This window comes from Garra rufa, chromosome 11 (genome assembly GCF_049309525.1).
Source record: "Garra rufa chromosome 11, GarRuf1.0, whole genome shotgun sequence".
NCBI lineage: Eukaryota > Metazoa > Chordata > Actinopteri > Cypriniformes > Cyprinidae > Garra > Garra rufa.
The window spans coordinates 26,303,576-26,315,544 of record NC_133371.1 but is presented as its reverse complement, the minus strand read 5'-3'; positions in this window follow the sequence as shown (position 1 = coordinate 26,315,544).

The following is an 11,969-nucleotide window of genomic DNA, read 5'->3' as shown; positions in this document are numbered from 1 at the left end:
AGCAGACAAATCTGTCTGTTCTATCGGACAGTGAACTCATGCTCTGTCTCAAACTGCTGAAGGTTGGGTTTACGTATGTGTGTATGAGAGAAAGATGAGAGAAAGAGAGTGACTGAGTGAGCGAGAGAGAGAGAGAGAGAGAGAGAGAGAGAGAGAGAGAGAGAGAGAGAGAGAGAGAGAGAGGGTTGGGGGTGCGAGGGTGACTCCGAGGTTTGGCATGGGAAACTGTCCAGGTTACGTCTAAATTTGGCTATGTAAATACACGTGCAAAGTGCTGCAGCTTAAAGTGAGAAAGTACGCTTTTGATTCGCCCTCTAACACTTTACTTTTACACATTAATATTAATCCGTTTTTGATAAAACAATGAGATAACATCAAGTATCATGTCATTCCTACTTACCAGGTATAGATTGTGTGTGTATATGCGCAGAGGTTCTTGCTCATTGCCTTGTTGGGTATCACTATCCATTTAAATACATAAAATCTTCTCAGAGCAGGTACTGACACGTCGGAACTGAAGTCGCATGAAATGCAACATTGGACGTTCAATACATGTCAAATGAAATGCCATCTTGTTGTAAACGTGACAAATGACAAAATACAGACCCACTGTTTGTTCTACCTCGAAAGCAGCATTTTATATGTCACATTTGGGGCTATCTGTTAGAGGACACCAAGCGTGTGAAGCTATCCTGTAAACTGCGCCTTCAACTTGGTGTCCTATTAGTTGAGTCAATATGGCGTCTTGCAATTCAACGCAAGCTACGGCTCCCCGGAGCAAAGCGGTGTCTTGTAATAGAAACCACATTGCTAGGAGAAAAGCCCCCCTCAATCGACACCAAAGGCCAGAAAAAGAGCTTCAGACAGAAACCGTGTTAAAGTTTTTGTCAGGAGTCCAAGAGTCCTCAAATGCATAGCCATTCTTGATATTTTCATTTTCAACGTAATTAAAACTTACTTTCTATTTTACGTAGGGTTATATAGCCCAATTTAACAAGACCACTGCTAGCTCGTTAGTTTCTCCTTAAAATACAGTAAATTTCCAGATCTCGTTTTACAAATTCTACTCCTCGGGTATAGCTTTGTGGAAAAAAAGGTAACATCCTGACCCCAAACACAGCATTATGATATTTGACCAGGCAGACTGAGATAAAGTAGCCTAACTTATGATGGCTGAGGAAAAATGGGACAAACAATAATGGTAATTAGAGCACTTTTTGTTCAGCTGCATAAAATAATAAAAATAATTATAATAATAATAAAACAGTACAATGTATATTAAATTATATAAAGCTAAATAACGTTTATATTCCATGTAGCTTAAATACGAAGTGTATTTGTTTATTAACTAAAGCTTCTGGGTGCTTCCTGAAACTGATCGGGAAGGCAAGAGTTATAAGCGTAATTTTGGTAAGTTTTGTTTCGGAGCTATAGGTAAAGGACCGTTTAGATGATCGGAAATGATTGATGGATGTTTGTTATTGTTTTAAACGTGGTCCAGGATGTGTGTTTGATGAGAGCGCTAATGCGTGTAGCAGAGGAAGGCTTGTAATTATGACACAGTGATGAGACCTATTAACTACTCCAGATACTATTAGTAGTTGCTTAATGATTGCATTGGCATTGCATGCTTTAAAAAAGTAATTCCAGTATGTAAGTCTTTGCAACAAATTCCGTCGTGCACAAACGTCCCAGATCTTAGCATGGGTAGCATATTTTGTCAAAGATGAATTGTCAGTTCCTTCACTTTAAATGCACGTTTTGCTTTGATAGGCTTACCAGAGCAGGTTAGTAGTAATTTGGATCATGGCTTCACAGGCTTGATTTTAGTTGACAGAGCGTGTGTTGAGGCTGAACTCTATAATTTGCACTTCTGTTCTTTTATTAGCGTCGGACAACGAACTAATGAGGTCTCCCTCAGTACAATGTCACTTTTATTTATTTCTTCGTGGAAAAAGTACTATGGGATATAGCTGGCCAACCGAGCCAACAACAAATGAGTTCTAACTGCTTCTCCGTTGATTAACTATATATCTATAGCAGACATTTTAAACTCATGTAAAGCAAGTCGATATCCTTGCAGGTGCGAGGGCTTTGTTTCATAAAGGCATTATTATGTGATGATGTAGGTTCGGCAAAACCGCCTCAAAAATCGTTACCTACTGTGTGTAAATATAAGGTGTTGGCGGTCGCGAAGGGTTGAACTGCTCGGTTGCCGCCATTCAGCACCGTCTACACCACATTGCTGATTTTCCTAAAATAATTCAATATAGGCACATTTTAAAAGTTAGCACATAATTATCTGGCCTAATGGTGGTACTGTAGCAAATAACACTGTTTGTTTCGGAGGTTTTCAACTTAATTTTAATATCAACTTAATGATGACCTGCCCTAACCCTTACTATGTCTTCAAGCTAAGTGTATGTGGTTTTGAAGATCGGTCATACATCTGTTAGAGTCCTTAGCAAAAGTCATCATAGCTTTGAGATAGGCTATCATATGCTCGCTTGTGTTGTTCGTATGATGAGCTCAACGAAGGAAGAGCCAGCAATTGGTTTCCATAGCGACCTCCAAAGAGCAGCGATAATAAGCAAAGCATAGACCCCCACTCCCTTAGAAAAAAAAAGACAATTTAACGTCTGTGTTGTTCCTTCACGTCACTTCAGTATCAACATATTTCTGTTTCATTATATTTATTGCCCCTCGTAATATTTGCTGAATATAGAAAAGACCTGTCCATAATTCCAGCCCTCTGATTTATATCAGTTTATATGAGAAAAACTCTCGTCACGACCTTAGCGTTTTGGCTTTTCAAATAATGAGGTACTTTGGAGAACTTTTGTCTGACGTCATCTATATATTTGCTGCAAATTGCGTGGAATGTTCTGTAACGGAGCAATTAAACAACAATTTAATGTGGCTTAGTCTAGCACATAAGCTATTTTCTTTTATTTTTACAACTGTTCAAAGTAAACGCTTGTATTTTCGATAATCTTCAGGTTCATAACCATTAGGCCTAGCCCTATATATTTGAACGAAACCGCCAAATGCACGATTGGGTCAATATGCCTTGACTTTTATTTTTATTTTTTTTACACATATAATTCTAAAATGTAGCCATAAAATATATTGGTATTGTTTACTTAAAACATAACATGCTTCATTGCGATGTATGTGCATTTTTGCCTGTCCGTCTGTCTTTGTTATTTTGAATAAAGTGCTTTAAAATAGACTTGCTGCTCTCGGCTCGGTGGGTTCCTCTCTCTAAATGTTAGAAAATTGTGCCATCTACCCGCTATTCACAGAACTGTCACTTCCAGGACCTCCCGAGACCTTGAGCCAACTTTAACACAAAGGGAGAGACTGAGGGGGTTGGTGAGATGCTTCGAAGTGTAGTCTGTTCAGTCTGGGCTAAAACAAGCATTAAATCAATAACGTTAAGCTTGATATATTATTTTAGTATAACTTATGTACCAAACTAAGGGGAGGGATTATGTCACTGCATGGGCTATACAAACCATTAGACATCCCATCCCCCATTATGCTTTTTATTTTATTTATTTATTTTTTTAAATTCCCAAAACATTTTCTATTGCTTCATTCATACAACAATGCGTCAAATCCACGAGGGTGAAGAAAGTTAGGATATTTTTATTATTAGGCTACCAAGTCAGATCACATCATGATCTAAGCTACAAACTAACGCAGGAGACATTCAAAGTATAAAACACAATAAACACAACAAGGCTGATACAATAATGGTTAGTGTTACTCATGCTGTTTACAGGCCTAATAATATTTTCGCTTTGTCCGACATACGCCATCTTTAATGGAACATCACAAACTCTACGGTAAAGTTTTTTTTTTCTCCCATCGGTTTGTTTTGGAGTAAAGGAGCAGGTCACATACTGATCTTTAGCACAGTTTCAAATGAACGGGTTAATTCTTGATTCATTCATTAGCATTCCCAGTGCACGGGTTCCTCTCAGACATCTGTCTAGTATACCACACGTCTTTACAATGACTTCCATTCACTGTTTCTTGAGAAAAACACACATCCTGAGCGTTCAACATTTTGGTTACCTTCTTGCGCCAAACATTCGGTAGGTTTTTAGATGATGAGTGTGTACTAACCTCTAAGTAGCCTATTTTAAGATAGGTTAAGTTAGGAACTCGGGTAAGTGAAATAGGCCTACCGTCGAAAGCGAGAACATAGGTTAACATTAAAGAAAAAGGGGGCAGGCTGCTTACAATTTACGGTGTACACGCATATCTAACATATATATATTTTAAATATTGTACTGCCTTTGTCTTAACGTTTTGGTCTTCTGCTTAGTCTCGGCAACTTCAACATCTTGAACCCAATGATTCATTTCATTTTGAGTCAAGTCGCAAGATTTATCTTTTGTCTAAAGCGCCCATATGTAGCATCGCTTCAAGTTGATAACATCCTGTTTATTTTCTGACTGAGAAATTGCTCAATTTAAAAGCTTAGACATATAAGGGTAAAGAGGAAAACATTAGCGAACAACGTCAACAAAATGTGATACCTGTGTAAAGCGGCCTTCTACCGACTGCACACGCTATGTCTGCCGCTAGAGTAAAACGCTGGTCTGAGTCAGTGAACTCACTTTACTGAGCAAGAGATCGAGGAACCAATAGGAGGAGAGAGAGAAATCTGAAGCGCAAACGTAAAGACAGTCATAATACCAACTAGGCTAAACTAATATGCAGAACTTAGAATTTTACTTGAACAAAGACAGACTAGTGAATGCAAACCAGTTTTTTTTTTTTCAAATTGAGTAAAAATAATTGATAATCAGTTTCAAAGGGAAATTACTTTTACAGAGATCACTTTTTGAACGCTAGAACTGCATTTTGTATGTTTATTTTTATAAATCTCATTTGATGACGAATGCACTTTTTTGTAAGCGTTAGAGGATCTGTTTTTATTTTTATTTTATTTTTAGGGTCTGTTTATAATAATAAAGTTGTAACATTTTTTATTGTCTATAGAAATTCATCTTAGTGGTAACATCAAACAGGGTTTAAATATTTCAGACTGATCAGATTATTATTATTAGGCATATTAGTAGCTATTAGTATTATTAATGGTAGTGGTGGTAGTGTTATTGATGTCGTTATTGAGAAAACTATTTTCATTATTAAAACAATTTTTCAGTGTGCATGTGTGTATGTAACCTTTCTTTTTCCTTTCTTTCGTCTCATTATTATTAACCCCCTGAGCATACGAATAACAAGTGTAAATTCTTGTAGCTTAAAATATATAAAGGTGTTTGCATCTATTGAACAGACACCAAGCAGTTTACGAAACGAATACAGTTTTTCTCCTAGTTTCTGACAACTATGAAATGTGCTCTTCAAAAAAATGTTCGAGATGAAAAGCGTTTGTGATCAAACAAAGAAACGTGGACTCATCATAAAATAAACCGTGCTAGTTCACTGCTTGAATGACGTTACTTATCGTTTAATGAATGACTGGTTAATTTAATATTTAAAAAAATTATGTTGCTGCTTTTTGAATCGTTCATTGTGTTGTTTAAACACGTGTAACATATAAACGGGATGTTACGTACGACACCTCTCACATACACGTGCTTTATTGGGTTAGAGCACGGTAACTCAACCGTCAAAATGTATTTCTAAGATAAGTGTTTCAACACGATGCAAATATCAAATCCCCTTAACACAGCAGTGTAAAAAGACACCGAGCGACGAAGGCCTTGGATATCTTTGTCCTCGACCGCTGACTGTTATTCTTTCTTCTCCATCTCTCCACAAAGAGCCATGCCTCTCTCTCTCTGAGAAGTACTAAGTACAGTTTGAAAATCAAACGCACTGAAAAATTGGTTATCACGACGTCTTTTCAAACACAACTGACAAACGCGTGTTTTTGCTATGATTTTAAAATTGACGTTCATTACACAGGTTGTGAACTTACCTCCTAATATTAGTTGATCAGACAAATTAGATGCACAATTCATAGAATTTGAACTAAATAAATAAATTAATAAATATAAAATGAAATAAAACAAATAATTTTAGGTTTTTATTATTTATTATTAACACAGTAATTTTAAACTGTATATTACAGGTAATCCCTAAAACAAGATAGCATAATTTTTCCTCCATCAAATTAACAGCTGGAAACATGAGATGTTCCCCTATATATCTCGAATTTTGTGTGGCAGCATCAGTTTGAGATGTACACCTAAACATCTGAACACTGAATGCACAGTGATAGCCTACTTAGAAAGGCACAGACCTCGACACCCGCGCCATCGCTTTCATGATAGCGGGCGATGTCAGTTCTGGAGACACATGCTCCCTGTTTCTTTTTTTCAAGATCATTAGCGGCCCCCTCCAGCTACAATCCTTGCATGGATTGAACAATAAGACACGGGTGCATTAAATTCTCAAGCACTGCTGCCAGTCATGCTGAGAGAGGTAAGCATGTTGTCGACTTCAGTATAGGGATGCTTTAAAAAAGAAAATACAGTAGTGGAGGGAAAATAAAATATGTAGAGATCTATTTGTACATAAGAAAAAAAAAACCATATGTAATAATATTTATTAATTTATTATTTAATGTTTATGAAAATTTGCAAATTTAGGTTTGTACTGGGGTTCGCTTTGCTGTGTGAATAAAAACCCCAAGCAACAGAGGTTAATCAGACATATTTTTTTTTCCACAGAGGGTGCTGTTTTACATTTAAAAGCAAGATGGCGCTATTTTGTTCACTTGTCAAAAGAGAGGTTCCTTTACTACCCGGTAGTCATGTTACACATGTCGAAGTTATCAGACATTATCTGTTTTATTGGTTGATGTTGATATATACAGTAATCAAAATGTGTAAAATATCAAGCAAAATATGAAGTTTTTTTTTTTCAAGATTCTATTTGTCCTTTTTGTAGCTAAGCCATGCGTATTACCTTTGAGTTTAAAAACTACACGTGTACCACAAATAAATAAATAAATATATCAGCAAATTACACATATATTTAGTAATTTATTATCTGTAATTTATTATCTTATTTATTTAAGGTATTAAAATGAGAAATATGATACTGTATACTGTAAACATAGCAATGTATATATATATATATATATATATATATATATATATATATATACATCGGTAGTCTTACATACAGACTCCATTGCCTTCCTTTCTAATTCATGTATATGAATTAGATTATTTATTGCAAATGCTATTTACATTTTGTTTTGCTGCTGACTTTTGTTATTTCGTTTATGCTTCAGCAGTTTCACATGTGTTTGTAGATTCGGATAACTTGATGTTTAATGTTGCACTTTCCCTCATCTTTTTGTTTCTGAAAAATACGTGTGGTTTTGTAAGATAATTTAGACGAACTGTGGGATTTAGGAGAAGGAATGCATGCTGTTTATTATAGTTATAAAATAAACAGTAATATGTGTGACAATTGGATGACTCGGGTTTTATTGGGAATCTGCTAAAAACATTTTGTGTGGTCAAAAAACAAAATCTCACACTCTAGATAATAATTAAAACAACAATTTAGAAATAAAACGGTAACGTGTTGATACACACGTTAAAAAACTACAAATGTACGTTTAATTCTCAGTTATAATAAGTGTATTATTATTATTACTATTATTCAAGTTTCAAAAATGCTATAAAAATGTTAATACTCAAACTTAGTAGAACTGTTTTCATTTTTGTTATATATTTTCCTTTGACTACAGCACACAATAATCAGTGACTTAAATTTAAATTCAAGTATAATTGAATTTCAATATTTATTTACTGAAACTAACTCAAACATAATTGTTATAACGTCAGGCGTCCATGCGGACAGGTTTAGAAACAAATGTACACAATTTACAAGAAAGCAGATTTCTAAATATGATTGACCTCCACGATCGACCCACTGAACTCTTTTTTTTTTCTCTTAGCTGTCTTCTATTGTCTACTTCACATCCACTGACAACAGCAAGTCTTTTTTTGTATATTTTGTATATGTATATATTTATAACATATCGTTCGTTTAAAAAAATAAAAATTGTATTTTTATTTTATTAGACATTTTTATTAACAATTGATACATATTGTAATTTGACATTTTTATTAAATTGATAGATTATTATTATTATTATTATTACATTAGTGTAATAATACTAGTGCCATTTCTACAAATTGCCACTTTTTCCGCGTTGTATGTACACAGTTATTACCGGGTATTACTTTATAATTTAACTCTTTCAAAAGGTAATGTGCAACATGATAATAATAATACACAAGCAATGCTACATGCTTTAATCAGACAAACAATATCATGCTGCTATTGCACATTTTAACACAATAGTTAAGACAGAGGTTCTAGGTCTGTCTGGAAAATTTTAGAGCGAATGTGGAGTCTTCAATCTCCTTCTCTTATATCTTGGCCAGTTCTCTGAACTTTATCGCTAAATGTAAACAAGTTGTCAGTTTGGAAATAATCTTCTTTACTTTTTTATTAGAATGAAAATTCAATTTTCCAAGCTTAGATTAGGCAGATGAGAATTTTTTTCATTCCTTGTCACTGGTTGGGCCAGACTTCGGAGGACAATAATGTGGCAATTGTGGATGCTATGTGACCCATAAAATTTGAGGGTGGCTATTCTGGCTTTGGTATATAATTATGCAAAACACTTTGTATAAAGACTTGCCATCCGATCTAATGATAGGGCCTACAGTCTCATTTCAAAAGAGGGAGGGTCCCACAACATATTCACCCTTAAAAACAGGGAGGGAAACCTGCATTCTGATAATTCAAGGTATACTACAAACTAACAGTAATCATCAAGTCACTGTGTACTTCGTTTATATGAACGTATAAGTGCAGTTGTTTCTAATGACAACAATAGAAGAATCCAAAAACACAATATACTTGCTTTTGAAATATGTAACAACACACTAAATCGATTTTGCTGTTAAATTAAAAACACATAATAGTGAAATAAACGAAATAACAGTTTAAATAATAGAAATAATATCCTACATGGATCTCAAGTTCTTCTTTTCAGCTCTTTTCTTTTCAACTTCAACAATTAAGGTCGGCTTTTCTGCAAATCACAATCCTAACACCACCTTTACCTGCGTTGAAGGTTATGTTAAAATTAGCTTGTGTCCCAAACTAGTTAGAAATACGTTATTAAACAAAACTGAAGTGCATCCTTATGGGAGCTGTCAGGTTCAAGGGTGCTGAACTAAGACCTAAAGTTTCGTTTTCCTCTCCAGGGATTGTCCTCAGCAATTCGAAAATACTTATATTGTTGCTGAAAGTCAAGACTCCGGAAAAAAATCAATGGAATAATTTTATTCTATTATTATTTATTTATTTATTTATTTTTGGAAAAACTAATTTTCGGACATTTGGTGAACCTACATAGACATTATTTAAAACGACCCAGGATAAACGCTTTTAAACTTGCGTGCAATGTAAATTATTACAAAGGCCCCTGCATTCTCATCCTCACTGTATAATTTCTTAGTTCCATATAGCATTTCTATATAATAAATATTACATATTTTTATGCAACATGCAATATGTGATTGTTACAGACTTGGATACTGAAGCAGATTTTAATTCGCCATTGGAGGAAAAAGTGAAAAAGGAAGAAACGTATCACTCAAATGTTATTTATTTATTTATTCAACAGAAAACTTTTGAATCACATTTTATATATTATAAGTTTATATTTTTTCCACTATTATATTTGTCAAATGCCTACATAAAGTTTTAGATCATTCTGTTTTGGAATTCAGGCATATCGTGTTATACAGACTGGTAAGTATCGTTTTAAGGCCGACTTTTTTTCAACACTTGATTCTCGGTAATATTATAATCTACCTTTTTTTTTTTGCAAAAATTAAAATACACCAGTATTTTGTCATTTTGTTTCGGATACAAAATGAAACCTCCTTTCAAATTGCACTTAATAAAAAATGATTACAGCCTAGGTAATACGACTTTGATAACGATGCTTTTTGAGGCAACTTTTTGGAAGTTACTTATAGCTCCGTGAAACCGGACCTAGTAACCTGTTCAAAATTTGTCATGAAAACAAGAAGAACAAGGAGTAATTATTATTAGTTTTTTTTTTACAAGTAATTATCATTTGTGCTCTCTATATGGCATTTTATGTGTATGCACATTTAAACACTTGTGCTGACCAGCAGAGGTGTGAATCTGAGAGCTTTTCTACCAAATGAAGTGGCGGCAGAGAGAGAAATAAAGAGATGTGCAGCTGTCAGGGGTCAGGCGAGCTGAGATTGCTTCCAGAGATCCTTTGAAAAAATCACACGTTTGAAGGCTTAGTGCTGTGCTGCCTTCGCATTTCAAGCTCAGATCAGTGAAATAAAGGAGAGAAAAAGAGAGGGGGAGAGAAAGAGAGAGAGAGAGAGGCAGACCGAGAGAATAAGACAGATATCCGCTAAAGAATTCATGATGAACAGAGGATTGGTCTGGAAAGAGACATTTTGGGAAACGAGAGCGGATCCGTGTTTTGCTCAATAGAGAACAGAGATGATCATTTTTACTATTACAAGCAATGTAGCCTATAACACAATTAAAGGAGCGCTTTTTAATTATGCTGAGCCTCAGTGAGTCTGTGTGGGTGTTTGAAGAGTGTGAAAAGTATAGAGCACAAAAATAAGCGCTCAATGCTATCTAATTAACTATAAATGACGAAATAATTTATCACATGCACTTACACGCAACACTGGACAACTCAGGATAGTGAATTTTTGCACACCCCTTTTCAAAAGTGCATACTTTGCATGATTAAAAAAATAAATAAATTATTATTATTCTGTATCTCTTATTGTTCGCAACTAGGGAAAATCAAATAAAGGTCAGCGTCACAAAAAGATGTACATTGTAATTTGAACCGTAATTTACATTGAAATCAAATATAGTCTGATTATGATTGATATCTACTTGAAGGTATTTTACCTTATATCATTAAACCAGAATTAGAAACCACCAGAAGGAACAGGTTATACCTCGAAATTTACTACTCTCATACTAAGTGAAAATACAGACCAAGAAAAAAAAAAACGATAACGCTCTCGCTCTAGGTTTGATTTATGACACTCTTCTGCTTTTATACAGGTAATTCTGCACTCTATCGAAAAAAGGTCTGCAAATAAAGGCATTTTGTTTTTACTGTCTTTTTCTGAAAAAAAAAAAAAAAACAACAACTTTGAAAAAACGCTGTAATTTACCTGGGAGACTATTTATTCGCTAAGACCAGTTTAATGGATATGAGCAACAATAACAATAATGGGAATGCCTCTACGAAGTAATAACAATAGTAGTAGTAATATTAGTAATAATATGTAACCCTGGACCACAAAACCAGTCATAAGGGTCATTTTTTTTTTTAAATTGAGTTTATACACCGTCTGAATGAAGCCTGAATAAATAAGCTTACAACTGATGTATGGTTTGTTAGGATTGGACAATAATTGTCCAAGATACAACTATTCTGTTCTTAGCGATGCATAGGTCTATTACTAATCAAAAATTAAGTTTAGATATATTTAAGGTAGGAAATTTACTAAATATCTTCATGGAACATGATCTTTACTTAATATCCTAACGATTTTTAGCATAAAAGAAAAATAGATCATTTTGACCCATACAATGCATTTTTGGCTGTTGCTACAAATATATCGTGATACTTTTTTGGGTCTAGAGTCACATTTATTTATTTATCTGTTTATTTATTTAGCATTCATTCATTCGTTCGCTGAACCATTAAATAATATTTGAAATAGAAAGAATATTACGAAAAAATTGGGGAGAAAATACCTGCGCGGTTGACGTTTACAGCTGTTCAATGATTTGCATTAAAATTGCAATGCTTTATTATTATTATTATTTATCATCGCTTAACAAAGATTTTTTTTAAACTGTTT